The sequence below is a fragment of the Cibotium barometz genome, chromosome 18, assembly GCF_041138505.1.
Source record: "Cibotium barometz isolate CiBa-2024 chromosome 18, ASM4113850v1, whole genome shotgun sequence".
NCBI lineage: Eukaryota > Viridiplantae > Streptophyta > Polypodiopsida > Cyatheales > Cibotiaceae > Cibotium > Cibotium barometz.
The window spans coordinates 10,268,512-10,288,030 of NC_141063.1; the positions used below are offsets into that span (position 1 = coordinate 10,268,512).

The following is a 19,519-nucleotide window of genomic DNA, read 5'->3' on the forward strand; positions in this document are numbered from 1 at the left end:
ATCCATTCTTATATAGAAGTGCTTCATGTAGAGGGAAACAAGAAGAGAGAGAGATAATTGCAACACCATAGATGTGAAGTCGGAATCTATTAGAGAAACTACACACACAAAAAATAGGATCAATGTGAGGAGCACATTGTAGATTGAAGAATAGGATGAGGTTGAACTACTCTTTGGTTACTAATGTAGTGACATAGAATAACAAAGTCTTGATTTTAGTGGACAAAGGGTGATAGACTTGGCGATATTCGAAGCCTCATGTGTATGTGAATAACCTCATATAGCCATTTTGTGTGTGAGTGTGATAAGTAGTGATGTCATATGTTTAGCCACGTATCATTGTCCCAATGTATGTGATGTGTCAAAGATAAAGCTTTTAAGTCTATAAAAGGCATTGTACTATTTAAAGCTCATACAACATCAATAAATAGAAGATATTATTGAGTTGTGTAATAGTTTTCTCTCTCTTAAGTATAGTCTTTCTGTGTGTGTGTGTGTGTGTGTGTGTGTGTCTTTGCACTACCACACAACATGCATATCTTTCATCCTCCATAGCTGCTTGCCCCTAATCTCCCCTACATGGTATCAAAGCTAGGCTTTTAAATTGTTACCGCTAGCTTATTGCTACTACTGGCTTGAGGTAAAACCAAGAGCCACTAGGAGTTGCCTGCCCAAAGCTATATCGTGGGTTGCCACCAGTTTTGGGAGGTGCTAGTGTAGAGTGCACCACCTCCACTCAGCCCAGCAAGATAGTACCGCTCGCCAATTTCATTGCCAAAATTGGGTGATGCAAGCATTGAGAGATTTGCTACCTCTGCCTAGTTTGCCATCGTGTCATTGCACCATGCTTTCTCACCCTCTTTTTCACGCCATTGCTTCTTGCCCAGTTTGCTACAAAGTGTCATCAGAGAGCCCTTTGCATATAACTTTGCCCATGGTTGGGCCTATTTTTGGCGATTCTCTTAGCTATGAAGTTGACTTTGAAAGAGGAGGTGAAGGGCTTCATAGTTCCATGAGGCCGTGCACAGCACCGCATGCATGCGTTCTTTGGTGTAAAAGTTTATGGCCACGATGATGAATAAAATTTTGATGTCTGCACACGCAAAGTCGTGCACAGGCATCACATGATGAACATGCATTCTTTGGTGTAAGAGTCGATGGCCACGATGATGGATGACTGCGACGAGCAGGTTGCAAGAGTTTATGTCTAGAGAGCCGGTGGGTGATATTGAAGATGAAGATCAAGACTTTGGACCTGCACGGTGGGTATAGGTCAAAGCTAGGGCTTTGATGTGACAATCTCTACCTTGACACAAGCCTTAAAGCTTTCATCTTAGGGTTTTTTGAAAGTGCAACTAGATCCTTACCTGTATCTAGAGCTACTGTAGAAGCCAAGCTCGCCATGAGAGAATTTAGTAAGAATAGCTTTGAGTCTCAAGACATTCAGTGTGCTATCTACAAGGAGGTTTTCTTGGCCCATTAGCTGTAGCAAGTCACCCTTAGTGATTGAGGAAGACTATGGTTAGGCATTCTAGTTGTTTATGTGTGTGTGTCATTGGTTCTCTGTGCAGGGAGCCTCCCTGAAATCTGAGTGTGTGTGTTTTTCCTTTATATGCTTGTACTACTTAGGCCCCCGTATTATCTTTTATGCCACATAGATCCCCAAATTCATTCTTATAGAAAGATGAGGGAAGCAAGAAGAGGCAGAACTAATTGCAATACCGTAGATGTGAAGCTAGAATTCACCAAAAGAAGCTACACACACACAAAAATAGGGCCTGAGGAGCACATTATAGATTGAAGAATAGGATGAGGTTAAGCTACTCTTGGCTACTAATGTAGTGACATATAACAAGGTCTTGATTTCAAAGGATAATAGACTTGGCTTATAGCTCTTGGGTATTCGAAGCCTCATGTGTGTGTGAAATAGCCCTTAGATGGATTAGTGTGTTGTTGTGTGTGAACAACCTTTTATAGCCGTTTTATGTGTGAGTGTGGTAAGTAGTGATGTCATGTGTTTAGCCATGTGTGATTGCCCCAATGTGTGTGATGCGTCAGATAAAGATTTTAAGCCTATAGAAGGCACTATACTCTTTGAAGCTCATATAACATCAATCAATAGAAGATATTATCAAGTCGTGCAATAACTCTCTCTCTCTCTCTCTCTCTCTCTCTCTCTCTCTCTCTCTCTCTCTCTCTCTCGTACTAGAAGATATATTACTAGAATTACTTTGCAAATGGCCACATGGCCACAATGTGATGTACTAGCTTTCCCTCACTAATTACTACGAACCACAGGTGTAGCTCGGAGTACCCTCATCCAATTATAGCCGTGTCATTCTCCACCAAATGAGCTAACCGCAAGGAAGAGACTTGCTACAATAGTAGCCCTTTGATATGACCTATGTGAGCTGTAATACCCACTTTTGCATCAAATATGAAGTCATTCCTAGTTACCACATATGCCACAAACCTATCCACTTGAAAAAAGGAAAGAAAATTGAATGTTTTGGGTTATCCGACCCATTCAGAATCGTGCCAAAAATCCAGTCTTTAATCTTTACGAGCCTATTTGTCGACAAAATCCTTACACGAGAAAGGAAATCCCACACCTTGTTTTCTACCATACATGAAATGAAAAGAAGCGAGCATGTTTCCAAGCATGTAGTACAAAACACACAATTACCAGAAGTAATCCGTCGCTTTCGCAGCAACTGGTTCTCTAATGGTAGGCCTCCAACTAGCATGCACTAGAGGAACACCTTCCCTTGATATGGAATCTTAGACTACCAGCTCTGTAAGATTACTTCCTTCCACCAGGCCCTACTTTGCCTGATAGTCCACACCTGATTAGCCTTCTTAGTGATCCAGCGCTTATCTTCCACCATTATATGGTACACTTGATTTGTTATATGCTGACAATGTCCTAAGGCTTTCTAAATGCCCAATCTAACCAAGGTTGTTGATCCTCCAACTAAGGAATATCATCAAATGGTGTAAGGCTTGCCCTCACCTTCTCCCATAATTGTACATATCCACATGGAACCCGAAAATATTGATGAATTTTCTAAAAAGAAAATAAGCGGCCTTAATGTGGCAACAAGGCATCCATGATTCTCACTAGTCCCAATCGAGCCATTCTATTGAATTTTGGCCACTTAACAAGTTTGTCAAGCCACTCCAGAAGTTGTGAAGTAGCCACACCTCACCTACCATAGAATTCAACTGCATCCGCTAATCTGAAGGCTTCCATTTAGTGTGTGTCAACACCTCTTTCCATGAGATCATTAAATGAGAAAGGATAGGTGAAGCCACCACTCAAACCTGTTGGGAACCATTCACTACATCCCATCATGTACCATCAATCCTGGTATTACCATGCACAAGTGCAACCTCCTCTAGGAGGGCCTTAGCCATTACCACCCATGGCTGATGAAATACACACATATCTTGCAGTAAAGGCCATCTCCTAGTGACCATATGTAATTTGACATCTAATAGGGCCGACCCTCCACTCCTCTTTGTGTTCCTAAGAAATCCACATCTGTCTTGGCTTATTTCCTGCTCTTTTCCATAGTATAAATCTAATTGGCTTTTGTTTCTGATGCAAAGCTTTGCTCATACATGGCAAGAAAGGCAAGAAAAAAGATATCATGCTAACCTTAATGGATTGTGTCACTTTGAGCCAAACATACATAGGCCAACCCTGAGATTTCCAATGCACAAACTTTTCATTTTTCCTTGCAGAAATTCATGCCAACAAAGCCTCTGAATCAACACTAACTCCAATCGGATAACCCAAGTGGCGTGTGATGCATATCCTTTGTATGACGACCTACCCATTCCATCCAAAACCAAGAAAATTTATCTTGGTAGAGCTTATCAGAGCAGATTTTTACATATGCAAGACCAAAAGTATGATAAACAGCCATAGCCTTCTGAACATTATCTCTTTGAGCCTTAAGAAACATGAAAGAAGAACCACATTCTGGGCTCCACCAACACCTCCCCAGTAGTCTGCATGGCCAACGGTAACAATTCCCACATAGTTGATGAAAAGTCTACAACCTTAACCCAAATAAGGCATGCTTGGTGCAACATATCTCTATACTCTACCATAGGGCGCCAGGGTACAACATGCACCAACTGTCCATCTAGAAATAACGGGACCCGCTTCCAAATTGCTGCCCTGCTAGCTTATTGCTAGTGACACCAGAGGTTATTGCCCGCCCTGCTGATTCAAAACCGGGAGAGCCACTAGGTGTTGCTTGCCTAGATCCGCCATGGGCCGCCACCAATTTTGAGCGGTGCTGCTAGTGCAGAGGGTCCACTCAGCCCAACGACGGTGCCACCCACCAATTTTGCCGCCAAACTTGGGTGGTGCGAGTAAAGGGTTTCTTGCCCGAGTTTCCCGCCTCTCTGCCCTCGTCGTGCAAAGAAGGGTTTCTTGAGCAGCACAAAGATTTAGCAGAGAGCCCTCTGCACCCATAACTTTGCCCATGGGTGGTCCTCTTTTTGTGGCGATGGCCTTAGCTTTGGAGCTGACTTTGGAAGAGGAGGCGAAGGGCTTCGTAGCTTCCATGAGGCCGTGACATGATGAACATGATGCTGCATGCGTTCTCTCATGTTGTGTAAGGGTTGATGGCCGCGATGATGAAGAAAAAATTGATGACTGTGGACGCGAGGCCGTTTTTATGTGTGAGTGTGATAAGCGGTGATGTGGCCTTGTGTCACTGCCCCAGGGAGGGTACGTGATGTGTGAAAGAAGATAAGCCTATAAAAGGCAGTGTACTCTTTGAGGCTCATATAATAGCAGTACAGGTGATTGCCTACACCATGTGGTAGAGTGTGGAAGTGTGATGTGTGTCTTTTCCCCCATGCATGTCCACAAGATACTTGTAGTAGAGAGAGCTTAGCTTATTCCAAGCCTACGACTCTTTTTGAGGGTGGTCCAGACGCTTAGTGCTGCCAACCGCACGCATCACATGATGAATATGCCGTATCTGATATAAGAGTCGATTCGTCATGATGATGAAGAAAATCTAATGACTACATGTAAGCTACAAGAGTTTTTGTCTGGAGACGGTGGGTGATATTGAAGATGAAGATGTCTAGAAACAATGGGTGATATTGAAGATGTCTAAAGATAGTGGGTGATATTGCAGATAAAGATGATGACTTTGGCCTGCACTAGAAGCTAGGCTTTTGATGTGAGATATCTCTACCCTGACACAGGCCTTAAAGCTTTCATCTTAGGGTTTTTAGAAAGTGAAGACAATGTGACTAGATCCTTGCCTCTAGAGAGCTGTTGTAGAAGCCATGCCCACCACGAGCCAACTCAATATGAACAGCTTTGAGTGTGAGGACATTTAGTGTGCTATCTGCAAGGAGGTTTTCTTGGGCTGTTAGTTGCAGCAAGCACAAGTCTCCCCCGGTGAGGAAGACTATGGCTAGGCATTCCACTTGTTTTTATGTGTTTGTGTATCGCGGGTTCTCTACATGGGGAGTCTCCATGAAATCTGAGTTAAATAATCATGTGTGTTTTTTCCCTTTATGTGTTTGTACTGCCTTCACTTATAAAAGGCTCCATGTTATCTTTGATCCGTGTTAGGAGCTTGGGGGGGGACGGGTGTGACGAAGAGCTAGACTTGCTGCTTCGGTCACTTTGTTGATTGGAGGATTGGCATGGCACAGGAGTTACGAATGGCTAGATCGCTCCCTTGCAACATGTGATGAAACTAGAAGGTAGCTACTTCTTTTGCATGTCGGGTCTTACCCCCATTGCTCTGAAGGGGGGTTTGTTGGGTATTCGGAGTCTTATGCGTATGTGAAACAGCCCTTAGATAACTTAGTGTGTTTATGTGTGTGAATGAGATCTTATAGCCGTTTTATGAGTGAGTGTGATAAGCAGTGATGTCATATGTTTAGCCATGTGTCATTATCCTAGTGTATGTGATGTGTCATTGTCCCATTGTATGTGATGTGAGAGAACATGCCCTTTGGGTTTCCAGCTTCTACTTCAATGTAAGTAGGAGTAGAAGCTCGTCCTAATGTGCCTATTCTTTGACAATGGACATAACATGCTTTGGGTTTCCACCTGCTACTCCGATGTAAGTAGAAAAGCCTCCACCACTGGCAAGAGTGCCTAATGGAAGCTTTACAAGTCGCCTAACGAGCAAAGTTCAAGGAAAGCCCTCATAAATATTTATTGTTGCTATAACCTCACAAATGCTAGCTAACAATCACGTTAGTTGCTTTTGTGGTGCGCGGCTCACAATGAGTAGCTTTCTACTTGGAATCTAGGGAGAACTAATTGCAAGACCGTAGACGTGAAGTTAGAATCCCACCAGAAGAAGCTAGACACACAAAAATAGCACATTGTAGATTGAAGAATAGGATGAGGTTGAGCTACTCTTGGTAGGCTACTAGTGTAGTGACATATATATAATAACAAAGTCTTGAGTTTAGTGGATAAAGGATGATTAGTTGCTTGCCCCTAATCTCCCCGCCGTGAACGGTATCAAAGCTAGGCTTTCAAATTGCTGCCCCGCTAGCTCATTGCTAGTGACCACCAGAGGTTATTGCCCGCCCCGCTGATTCAAAACTGGGGGAGCCACTAGGTGTTGCTTGCCTAGATCCGCCATGGGCTGCCACCAATTTTGAGCGGTGCTGCTAGTGGTGCAGAGAGTCCACTCAGCCCAACGACGATGCCACCCACCAATTTTGCCGCCAAACTTGGGTGGTGCGAGTAAAGGGTTTCTTGCCCGAGTTTGCTGCCTCTCTGCCCTCGCCGTGCAAAGAAGGGTTTCTTGAGCAGCACAAAGATTTAGCAGAGAGCCCTCTGCACACATAACTTTGCCCATGGGTGGTCCTCTTTTTGGGGCTTCGTAGCTTCCACGAGGCCGTGACATGATGAACATGATGCTGCATGCGTTCTCTCGTGTTGTGTAAGGGTTGATGGCCGCCGCGAGGATGAAGAAAAAATCGATGACTGTGGACGCGAGGCCGTTTTTATGTGTGACTGTGATGAGATAAGCGGTGATGTGGCCTTGTGTCACTGCCCCAGGGAGAGTACGTGATGTGTGAAAGAAGATAAGCCTATAAAAGGCAGTGTACTCTTTGAGGCTCATATAACAGCAGTACAGGTGATTACCTACACCATGTAGTAGAGTATGGAAGTGTAGATACTTGTAGTAGAGAGAGCTTAGCTTATTCCAAGCCTACGACTCTTTTTGAGGGTGGTCCAGACGCGTGTCGTGGGAAAGGTCCCATAATAGGTTGGCGTGGCTGGTTGAGAGGCGCCTACTAAAGAGCGCCCACGCGCGGCTGGACGGTATACTTACCTGGGCGGGGTCAATCGGTGATCAGGAAGGCCGATGGCCTAGGGTCGGCCTCTCCATTGCACTGCCGGACGGGCTGCACCCTAGCATCTCCCCAACGGGGAGAGTGCACGTCATAATTTGTGGTAGCGGGGGCTCGCGTTCGCGCGGCCCCCACCCAAAACCAAACTCCAAACCACGAAACCTCGCGGCGCCCGCAGGCCATGGCGGGGCTCTGATGATTTCATTTGGGCTACCGGCTGTGTTTGCATACCCTACACGACGGAGAAGGAGACAGACCAGCTGTTTGCATACCCTACACGACGGAGAAGGAGACAGACCACCCTTTCCATGCTGCTGCTGTCGTTGAGGCAAAAGGCGACATGAGCCCCAGCCCCAGCACTGTTGGATTACGCATCCGTCATGGGATCTGGAGGAGCCAGTGTGCATGAATGAATAGCCCTCTGCCTTTCTAGTCTAGAGTTCTGTGATCTTACACTTCCTACCTGCTCATATCTGCCTACTGCCAGTTACGGACAGCCACCTCGGCTAGCAGCACTGGACTGCGCAGGGGACTCCATGGACCTTTGTTCTGAACCATTGCTGCTCTTGATTTTGCCCCGGATGGTGTTCTCTCTTCCTGACATTCCTCTCTTGCTCTCCTTACAGGGTAAAGGAGGAGGCTTTGGATCATCGGTTTCCACCACAACCACACATGGCAGATTCATCCCTGGTCCCCCCCCAGGTTCTCCTTCTTGCTTAGTTAGTTAGCCCCACACTTCATTGGCTGTGAGATCTCTCCACTCATTTGAAGCTTCTCAATATCAGGAGGTGGATGGCACACACTGTCATATGGGGGAAGCAGCAGTCAGAGCAAGGGCCAAGCCTGCAGCTGAAGGCGAAATTGAAATTGCGAGGGAATCAAAGGACATGAGCATGGGGCATCTCTCTGTTTGTTGATCATTTTTTTACCCATACACTCGTTGAAATTGTGTGTTGTAAACTTGAGCTTGGCTTGACACCATATTGGAGGAGATACTTGTGTGTGTGTGTGTGTGTGTGTGTGTGTGTGTGTGTTTGCGTAAGTCTTCCATTGCCATTCTCTCTTTAGACTCTGTTGGTCTACAATTGCTTAAACCCTAGCAAGTTCCCGCCATTCCATGTGTGTGTGTGTGTGTGTTGATTGTTTGGCTAGGGAAGCAGCCCGTAGAGTCAACAGAGCACATCCGGGTTTGAAGAAAGTTCGATTTTGTGTTAGTTTGTCCCATGTATGTTGCCTGCATGACTAGGGTGGTAGGGATCCCAACCTCCTCTCACATGCAACATGAGGAGTGGCCCCCCAAGTTCAATGGAAAGAGGGATGTTGAGGCAGATACAAATTGGGTCAAGGAGATGCCTGTCAATCTTTCAACTGCGGGCAGTTCAGATGTAATAATCACGAGATATTCAGCCTTACATAGCAATCGAGCAGCCAGAGCAAGGGCCAAGCATGCATTTGAAGGAAAAATCTATAGGAGATTGTGGACATCACATTTGTCATCAACTTGGCTGCATTTGTCGTTTGTTGAGCATTTTGTATATCTGAGGGAGTCGTCGTACATTGTTTTGTTTGTTTATTGAACTTGATTTCTTGGGGATGCACATTTGATTGGAGTAGATACTTATGTGTCTGTTTGTGTTTGCATAAGCCTTCCCTTGTGATTCTCTATCTGTTAACACTCTCACAACAGTACTAGATCTACAGTTGCTATTATAGCGTAGGATTCGCTAGAATATGTTTTTCTTTCTCAGCATTCTCTCGATGTGGTGATTGTTTGGATAAGGAAGTGGCATTTGGACTTATCCAAATTCGGGGAAGTTAGATTTGTGTTAGTTTGACCCAAGGTTGCAAAATTTTTGTTTCCAACATTCCATGTGGTTGACACGATTGTGGATGGTCAGAATCTTTGCTGATTCATCCATTTGAGTAGATTCATTTGAGCAGATTCTGCAGCTTCTGGATCTTGAGAGGAATTGGTCAAGGATGTTCTCAATGAGAGGTTTTAATTAGAGCTTTTAGAGGAGGATTCTCATCAATGGCAGGTGCTTTCTCACATGCATTTGAAGGAAAAATCTATAGGAGATTCTGGACATCACATTTGTCATCAACTTGGCTGCATTTGTCAGTTTAAGGGAAAGCTGCTTTGGAGGAAAGCTGCTTTGGAGGATGAAAGATATCCATGTTGTGTGGTGGTGCAGAAACACACATGGAGAGAGAGAGAGAGAGAGAGAGAGAGAGAGAGAGAGAGAGTTATAGCACGACTCAATAATATCTTCTATTGATGATGTTATATGAGCTTCAAAGAGTACAGTGCCTTCTATAGGCTTAAAAGCTTTATCCTTGACGCATCACATACATTGGGGCAATCACACATGGCTAAGCATATGACATCACTACTTACCACACTCACACATAAAATGACTATGAGAGGTTGTTCACACACAACAACACACTAAGACATCTAAGGGTTATTTCACACACACGAGGCTTCGAATTTTCCATCCTAAATCAAGACTTTGTTATTATATGTTACTACATTAGTAGCCAAGAGTAGCTTAAGCTCATCCTATTTTTAAATCTACAATGTGCTCCTCACATTGACCCTATTTTTAAATCTACAATGTGTCCATGTGCTCCTCACATTGACACATTGCTTAACATATGACATCACTGCTTTCACACACACACACATAAAATGGCTATAAGAAGAGGTTCACACACACGAGGCTCCAAATACCCAAGAACTGTAAGCCAATTCTATCATCCTTTGTCCACTAAAATCAAGACTTTGTTATTCTATGTCACTACATTAGTGACCAAGAGTAGTTCAACCTCATCCTGTTCTTCAATCTAGAATGTTCTCCTTACATTGATCCTATTTTGTGTGTATGTGTGTATTTTCTCTAATGGATTCTGACTTCACATCTACTGTGTTGCAATTATCTCTCCCTCTTCTTGCTTCCCTCCACATCAAGCACTTCTATATAAGAATTAATTTGGGGATCTATGTGGGTTATAATAGATCCAAGTAGAATGCTCCTCATTGTGAGCCACAAAAGCAACTAACATGATTGTTAGCTAGCATTTGTGTGGTTATAGTAAGAATAAATATTTATGAGAGCTTTTCTTGAACTTCGCTTGTTGGACGACCAGTCGATTAGGCACTCTTGCCAGTTGAGTCTTGTCCTACTTACATCGGAGGAGAAGATGGAAACCCAAAGGATGTTATCAAATAATAGGCACATGAGGAGGAGCTTCTACTCCTACTTACATCGGAGTAGAATGTGGAAACCCAAGGGATGTTATGTCCATTGTCAAAGAATACGCAAATGAGGACGAGCTTACATCGGAGTAGAAGGTGGAAACCCAAAGGGCGTGTTCTATCCACCATCGTCAAAGAATAGGTGCAATAGTATCACCTAGGACCAGGAGGCAAGAGACACAATTCAGGTGGTTTTTCCCCGATGATGTAGTACACTATTGGCACCGAGATATCAATGTCTCACCCATACCAATTTTACCTTCTATTTGTCCCATTGAGGAGGACACAAAATTAACTCAGGAAGAGGTAAATACATTGGTCAATGCTAGATTTAGGTTATGCACAAGAAATAGCATAGCTCTTGAAATGTTACGCATCTTGGGATGGAAACATCAAACATCATAGATGAAGGCACGTGGGAAGGTATTGCGAGTGTTGCATCAAAGACTCCTGCAAATGAATTCAACAAGATGGGCATGGAATCAATTGGGAGAAGTGGAGTTTACATGAAATGGTGAACATGCATTTCAAGAAAAGTAGAAAAGAGAATAGATTTCGGATTAATAATGTACTGAGTAGTACTGATTGAAAAAGGTTGTTAATTAGTATGAGTATGAGATATATAAGATAGAAGAAAACGGACTAGATAGGAAGTCTTATGAAGTACATATACAGTCTCAACCTTGGTGTACATGCCCAGATTTTCAGAAATGTGTACAAGGGAAAAAGTCTTATGTGGCATGCAACCATATTTATATACATTTATGCGAGTTTTGGGGCTTCATGAAAATTAAAACATGTTTATACACCAGCCAAAGATACCCAATCATAATGTGAGGGAGGCTCTCTCCTGTCCATGGACCTATCCATGATATGGCTCTTGGATCATGACTCTATCGCGTCCAAGGGCCTATCCATGATTTTGTGCTTGGTGGAAAAGAGAAAATCTACTCATGACACTTACGCTTATGGTTGGATAATTTTAGCACTTATGTTTGCATAGTATTTTGGATAATGTAGAGTTGCTATTGCGACACTTATAGTTGAATATTGTTTTGGGATAACATAAGCCTTGTTATTAGGTTTTTGATTATGTAGATCTAGATATCCAATTGCCATTGCCATGTTTTTTCAATATGAAAAAATATTTTCGCTTCAAAGGTACCATGGTGTTAAATAATGTTTCTTGAATTGAGATATTCTACTTAAATATTTGGAAGATAAACATGAGGCCTTCCTCAAAAGCTCGCTAGATCCTCTCAAAAGCTCGCGTTGAAAAGCTCTCGAAAATTCCCCGTTTCTAAGCACCCCTATCATGTTAAAGATCATGACTTGGAGTGTTGCTAAGCACCCCTATCATCTTAAAAAACCCAAAAAACATTAAGAAAAACCTTGAAAAAATCTAAAATCCTCAAAGAGAACCCTTGACTCAACATATAAACTAAATTAGAAATAAACGGAGAATCCCCCTCAATGACTAAAAGGTGGATGAAGAGCTTCTTGATGTCAATGTAGATCCTGATCTAGATGTAGCTCTCGGTCTTCTTCATCCTTGATTTCATTGTGTAATGAAATCCATGTAGGCAAAGACAGACCATTTTATCAATGTGTTCATGAAGTCTAACATGATGATGATGCATATCCCTTTCAGATGATAATTTATTAAATCTGCTTAAGCGAGTCTTAGCCTTATCAATGGCCAGTGTCTTGTCCTTGTACAATTGATTTATGAGCATGTTAGATGAGTTACATGAAACATTCAAGCTCAAAAATCCCATTGTTCTGAACAATGCTTATAGAGATTTATAACCAGTCTTGGATCAACAAATTGATCACTCAAATCAAGGAAAAATTTTGATTTAATGCTTTACATAGGTTTAACAACACTTGAATGTGATATATGACCCATTAATGGCCCTAAAAACCTCTAATGATTAGTACTAATCAAGGTATTAGTGAAAGCAATTCTTTGATAACTGTGTAGAGGATACCCTGATCTATAGAACATTGTCGAAGGGAAAAATGAAGGGGCCTTTTCAAGATGAAGCTTTGGCAAGATGTAGCAAATCCCCAATGGTAGCGTTGAACCCTCAATAGTAGAGCACCGTTGGGGGAAAATCAAGGGACTTTTTCGAGATGAAGCTTTGGCAAGTTGTAGCAAGTTCCCAATGGTAGGTTTGAACCCTCAATGGTCCATAAATAATAGGATTAATGTTGATTAATCACTGACTAATAGAGGTAATTAACATTTTGCACTATAGAAAACAGGACGACCTGGTGTGTAAAATTGAAGCCCTTTCACAAATCTTCTTCAAAAAAGCTTCAAGAGACAACTAGAGCACTGAGTTAACATGAGTTTAGAATCACTAAACATATGATTAGCCAAAATATGGAGGGTGAAATCTCTCCATGATTGAGGAGTGTGAAGAAAAGACTGAAGAGGAAGCTTGAGCACACAATGAAGAAAAATTTGGAAAAATACAAGATGATTGTATTATGATTGAGATCAATGAACCACCACGTACAATACCCTTTTATAGGCACCAAGCCCTATCTTGTAACTCTAACGAAGAGGTAGTTCACACTTGAAGTGTTCTCACCAAGTTGGCTATAAACCTAATGAACCATATGCTCATGTCCCCAATGTCACATGATATTTTGGTGCATTTCTAACATTCTCTAAGATTTTTCTCAATTCTAGACTTAGAGTTTTTTTTATCTTTTTTCCCAAAAAGAATCTACAAAAGGCTTTTAACTCAAACTTGATAGGTGGGCTTCTTGGAGTGCCATGCACATTATCAATCCAACTTTTTCATGAATATCTGCTAATGTTAGCAAGAAATGCTAAAAGTAAATAGTAACCCAACTATGTCAGATTAGGACCAAATGTGGTGTGTATGTGCTTTAAGGTGTCATGAACACGTGTATGCTTATAATTTGGGTCCAAGGCGGAGGAATTAGAAGCAGGCATGGAAACCTAGCTAGTTTTTGAATCTGGTCCACAACCAAATTGGGTTACATTGATCCAGAATGTAAGTTGTTTATAGAGGGTCCTATGTGGCATGGACCACCTCTATGCAAAACCTTGGTTGGTTCTGATCAATAGTCTATAAGTTATAGCCAAACCAAGAATAATCTTCTCTTAATGGCTTCAGAGTTGTAGACTTAGATTTGCTTTTGCTTTTAAGGTTAAAGGAGATCGAAAAAGGCCTCTAACCATCGGTCCCCGCCGTAACTTGCCCAAATGCACCAAATTTGACAAGTTGGATGTTGAGAATGTGTTACATGATCTTTAAATACTTGATGAAGAGTAATACAAAACTCAAATAATACAAAGAATATGACCATTCAATTGAATATAAATTGACTAAAGTATGCATGAAATAAATGTGCAACAAGAAATAGAGTAGAAGGTACCACACAAGAGACCAATGCTGGGTGCAATTTCCCCCTCAATCAAGCATGTAGCTCCCACTTCCACAACTTGAGTATTTAGAGAATTCTATTTCGTAAAAATAGCCCAAGGAGCTAATAATAGTGGTGCGTACAATTTTGGGCTTGCTTTTCCCATATTTTGGACTTTTCTTTACATTTTAATAACCATAATAAGGTTCCTAAGGTTTGTACATATCAAAACCTTTGCCCAAATATAAATACCCATGGGCCTTTACACATGAAATAACCTTGTGCACACTTGCACGTAAAATAACCTAGCTACATGAAAAGCTATAAATAATTTATGAATTTCTAATACATGATTTAACAAAATGATCTCCATCTACACGCCACCATTGAATCCACCATCCATATGACACCTTAATCGGTACCCTCGTATAGTGTGACACCTCAATCGGTATCCTCGCACATCATATGCCACGCGACACCTAAATCGGTACCCTTGCATATCTCAGTACATAGCTATACTCATAGACACAATCCATGTTAGTTAAACAATTAATTGAGCACATCAATTAATTGCAACGTCATCATGAGATATAAGCAACCATAAAAATCAAATTACACGTACCAACAGGCATAACACACACGAGTGTCCTCGATATAAAATAAGAAATATAACTCCCAGTAAACAAAATTAATTCTCATATCAGAATGTCAATCTCTGTGTGGATCCTTAAGTCCCACTTTTTTGAGGATAAAATAGGCAACCCATAAAAATCAGATTACACGTACCAACAGGCACAGTACACACAAGCATCCCCGATATAAAATAAGAAATATAATTTCTAATAAACAAGAGTAATTCTCATATCAAAATGTCAATGTCCATGTGGATCCTTAAGTCCCACTTTTTTAAGAATTAAAGCTAAATTTAATAGGGAAGGCTAAAAGTAGGCAGTGAACAACCTATGTCAGATTGGGACCAAATTTGGCATGTAGGTAGTCCAAACGTCCATGAACACTAGTGTATACTCTAATATGAGGCTACAATTATTAGGGAAGGCTTAAAAAAAGAAGCCATATATGGTAATAATGTGTGTGAACACACTAGGACCAACCGGGGTACTTTTTTCCTCTTTAGGAGGTTTTTATTCCCTGTGCCAGTATACACCCATCTTGGGGTATACTTATCATGTTTGTATAGCACACATTCATTATCAATCTATCATCTCATTGTGTGCTCCCTTGAGCTTCTCCATTATGTGTGTGTGTGTGTGTGCACGTGCGTGCGCGCATTCCTGCAACCTTGTTTCCAACATTTGGTATTAGAGCATACGTTTATCCCCCTCGTTTGCTGCCAGTATATTGCCTACCCTTTACGCTGAGTCGCCTGTTTTCTTAAATTGGTTCAAGGAGCTCTTCTCTGCGAGAGAAAGAGGACCGTGAAGTGTGGAGTACTTTGTACTGAAGTTTTGCGGTTTGATTTTGATTTCAGGCACGTTTTCGGGGCCGTTCATGTGGTTTTCAGTTTCTTGCAGACATCTTCAGGGACCAGATTTGTGAGTGCGCATGTGCATTGTTGCATGTGTACTGTCGTCTACTGTCGGCTAGTTTTTCAAGCCGCACTAGTCCGTAGCTTCTATTGGGCGATTAACAACTGCATTCTCCAAGCTTGGGTGTTTATAATGTACATCTTCACCAAGGTGTCCCAAGCCTCCTTGGGCATGTATGTATCCTTTATATGCACAATTTTAGAATATGTCATGCTGACAGACAACTACAAGTACAACACATTTCTAGCTCTTTTATGCCATGCTTTATATGCCTACACTTGTTGAGGGGTGGAATTTTCTTCACCAATCTCTGGCTCCTTTTCATCACTTGTGATGAACTCCAATATCCTTTTTCCATGAAAGGCAAGATGCACAAAACATCTATGTAGTACGCATGCATGAATTTCATAAGATAATCATGCAATGAGTATCTCAAGATAAACATTCTTAGAACTTAAAAGTCAAGGGAATAATAAAGGCCACTCAAAAGCATGAAATTTAGAAAATCAGTTTGGCATAAAAAAACCAGTGGACATATTCACACCGTGAAAAACTCAAGTTTGGCCTCAACAACAACAGCTATCATTCTTAGATCTTCACAATGATTAGGTGAACCATAAAATCACCTAAAAAATAGGCAATGCAAAAGCTCATTTACGTGAAAAACTAGTGGAAACTCATGACCCTTAGTATTTCAAGTTTTTCAAGCCAAAAAATGTTGTTCCAAAACCAATGAAAACCATACCGAACCTTTTTAACAAACCACTTGAACCATGAGAGAACCTCAAAGGAAGAAAACTCAAAAGTTCAATTATTAATGTAAAAAACCAATCAAAGTTCATGGCTTCAAAAAATCAGCTTAGCAACATGAACTTTAAAAGTTTTTTTGACGTGAAAAAGCAGTTAGATGTTCACGAAGCATGAATATCTGAAGTTTTTCATGCCTAAAGAAGCACTTCAATTCCATCAACTAAGGTGATCACAAGCTTCCATAGCGCTTAAGAAATCCCACATCTAGTCAGAATCATAAATTAACAAGATTGTTTTTACTACCAAAATATCTCAAGATATTCACGACATGAATATCTCAAGAAATTCACATCATGAAAAACTAGTTTGGTTTTTCACATCAACAAAAATGTTTAGGATGAATGGCACTTTTCACATTGAGCTCAGATTCTTTAACATAAGTGAACAATGTTAGCATATTTGTTCCTTAAGATGGTGACATTTTTCAGACATGAATATCTTGAAAACAAATCTGATTTTTTCACACCAGAGGGAACCCTTTCAGATCATTCTACATGCCTGTAGATCACTTGAATGCATGTGCATGCACGCGCGTGCGCGCACGCACGCACACACACACACACAAGAAAAAGAAAAAAAGAGATTAACTGTTTACTAGCCATGCTTCATTCATATCGCCAAGTCATACACCAAAGAGAATAAGTTACATAGGTGTAATACTTGGATGGAAGATCAAGTATTTCATTAAAATCTAATCACATCAATAATGGGTAGGCTTATTGTCTTACCATTATTTCTTGAATTGGCTAACTATTTCAGTAGCGCTGTGAGTAACCATAAATACTCACCTGGTGGAAAAATACAAGTTTATATGCACCATAGCCTTGTCATTAGGATCCTTCTAGGTACATCTTTGGATGGGGGAACGTGGTGGGCGAAAGCTTGGTCAATGGTATAACCCATCACTTGGATTCCCTTTACAAGTGCAAACAAAATATGCTATCCTTAGTGACACCTATTCAAACCTCGCCAACAAACAACAAACCAAATCATCAATAATCTCTTCACTATATAATTCCATCAAGAAGGTGGAGAAAGTTTTAAGTAACCTGACAAGTTAAAAGCATTATTTCATGTCTCTCAAAATGATTTTGTCGTCATAGAGCAGCTACATCAAGAGTCTGCTTGACTCACTTTAATGCACTTCATTATATATCTGCTTGTAAGAGAAATAATATATCTATACATAAAAATATAAAAAGCACATGATGGGATGAAGAGTACAAGGACAAGTCCCCTCCAAGATCACTTTAAGATCATTTGACAAAGTCCTGTAAAATAAAGAAAGTAACAACTAACGAAGCTACATTTGCATCTCTTTAATGCATCAAATGAGAAACTGATATTTGTTTTCTTATTCTAATGATTGTGTCAACATTCCTCCAAAACCCCCACCTCTTCCCCTCCCTTGCTAATAAGCCATAGACTCACTGCTAACTCAAAATAATCAATGTAATCCTGCCTCTAATAGCGAAAAAAAAGAAGAAGAATTTAAAAAGGGGAATTCACTCACAAAATGTATATCCCGTTTACTAACTTCATCATGTACTAACTATCCTCCCTTGCGGAGGCGAAATAACATTCATGCAACATCATAAACATTGACAAAACAACATTTCAATTCTCCCCACAACAAAGTCTAGAAACTCAATCACAAGGATGCACTCTCGCGACATCATGAAGGGGGGACACAAGCATGTATGATCAATTTATGAAGCAATGGTTTCCAAATCTATAACTTGGGATGGGCACCCAAAAATGGTGGAATATTTATGACGATTCCTACTCTAAGTGTGGGTGGCATACTATGAATGTACTTCATGCATGTAATATGAGATTAAGCATTGTACAAGCAATAGACCACTAATGAACCTTGGGTGCCCGATCGATCACAGTTTAAATGTGTGTGAATACTTATTGCCTTGTATATAAATCACTTTCTCTTATAATACAACATACTCTCGATTGTGCAATAGAGTCTTTCTCTTGTGTTAATCCTTTCTCTAATACATGATAGTGAGATTGTATGAGTGTTTTGAGGTGAGAAAGGAGGGATGAGGACCCATAGTCTAACATGACAACACGACAATGTGATAATGATCATTGTGGGAGATGGTGATAGAAATTCCTCTCCAAGGAGGTGTGGAGCTTGGAGACCTTGAGGGCTATGAGCTCGGCCATTGGAAAGATCCCCATGTTGATTATAGCTTACATAGGTAGTCTCTTGTGGATCTTGGAGACCATGAGGGTTATGAGCTCGACCATTGGTGAGATCCCCATGGTGATTATATCTTACTAAGGTAGTCTCTTGTGAATGTGTTTCTAGAAGAGGCCGAAAGTAGGCAATAACAGTACTGTGAGTTGAAAATCATCCTCTCCCCCATATCCTTCTCATATTTGCCTAAGCTTTAGTTTATATCCATGAGTATATAACATGCATGAAATAGCATGATAATTCCCTCTTGCCGCCGGTAGGTAATAAAACATTCTAAAAATAATGAATCGAACACCAGTAATTAAGTTGTGGGGAATCACCATCATAAACATTAATAAAACAACATCTCGATTCTCCCCACAACAAAGTCTTCTACTCAATCACAAGGATGCAGTCACAACATCATGAAGGGGAGAATGCTAGTCCATTTTGCGGTTGATAATAATTGTCACTATAATTCTACATTGAACATACAGACACCATAAGCATGTATGATCAATTTATGAAGCAACTGTTTCCAAATCTATAAATGGGATGGGCACTCAAAAATGGTGGAATATTTATGATGATTCCCGCTCTAAGTGTGGGTTGCAACAAGCTAGAATGGATAACCTATGAATCTACTTCATGCATGTAATATGAGCTTAAGCATTGTACAAGCAATCGACCACTTATGAATCTTGGTTGCCCGATCGACCATAGTTTAAATGTGTGAGAATAATTATTGCCTTGTATATAAGTCAAATTTCTCTTACAATATAACATACTCTCCATTGTGCAATAGAGTCTTTCTCTTGTACTAATCCTTTCTCTAATCTTCTTCTCTAATGCATGATAGTGAGATTCAATGAGTGTTTTGAGGTAAGAAAGGAGGGATGAGTACCCACAGTCTAACATGACAACACGATATGTGATAATGCT

The 19,519-nt window shown here is 41.0% G+C and overlaps 1 long non-coding RNA gene and 1 other non-coding gene across 2 annotated transcripts; both read left to right on the plus strand.

The window, feature by feature from the left end:
- The first annotated feature begins 7,335 nt into the window (after positions 1–7,335).
- Positions 7,336–7,497, plus strand: LOC147628926 (U1 spliceosomal RNA). The gene has a single exon (XR_015268025.1). It is a non-coding gene; the product is annotated as a U1 spliceosomal RNA (small nuclear RNA).
- LOC147628927 (uncharacterized) lies at positions 7,354–8,858 on the plus strand. The gene is made up of 2 exons (XR_015267858.1): positions 7,354–8,064; positions 8,148–8,858. It is a non-coding gene; the product is annotated as an uncharacterized LOC147628927 (long non-coding RNA).
- Positions 8,859–19,519: the final 10,661 nt, after the last annotated feature.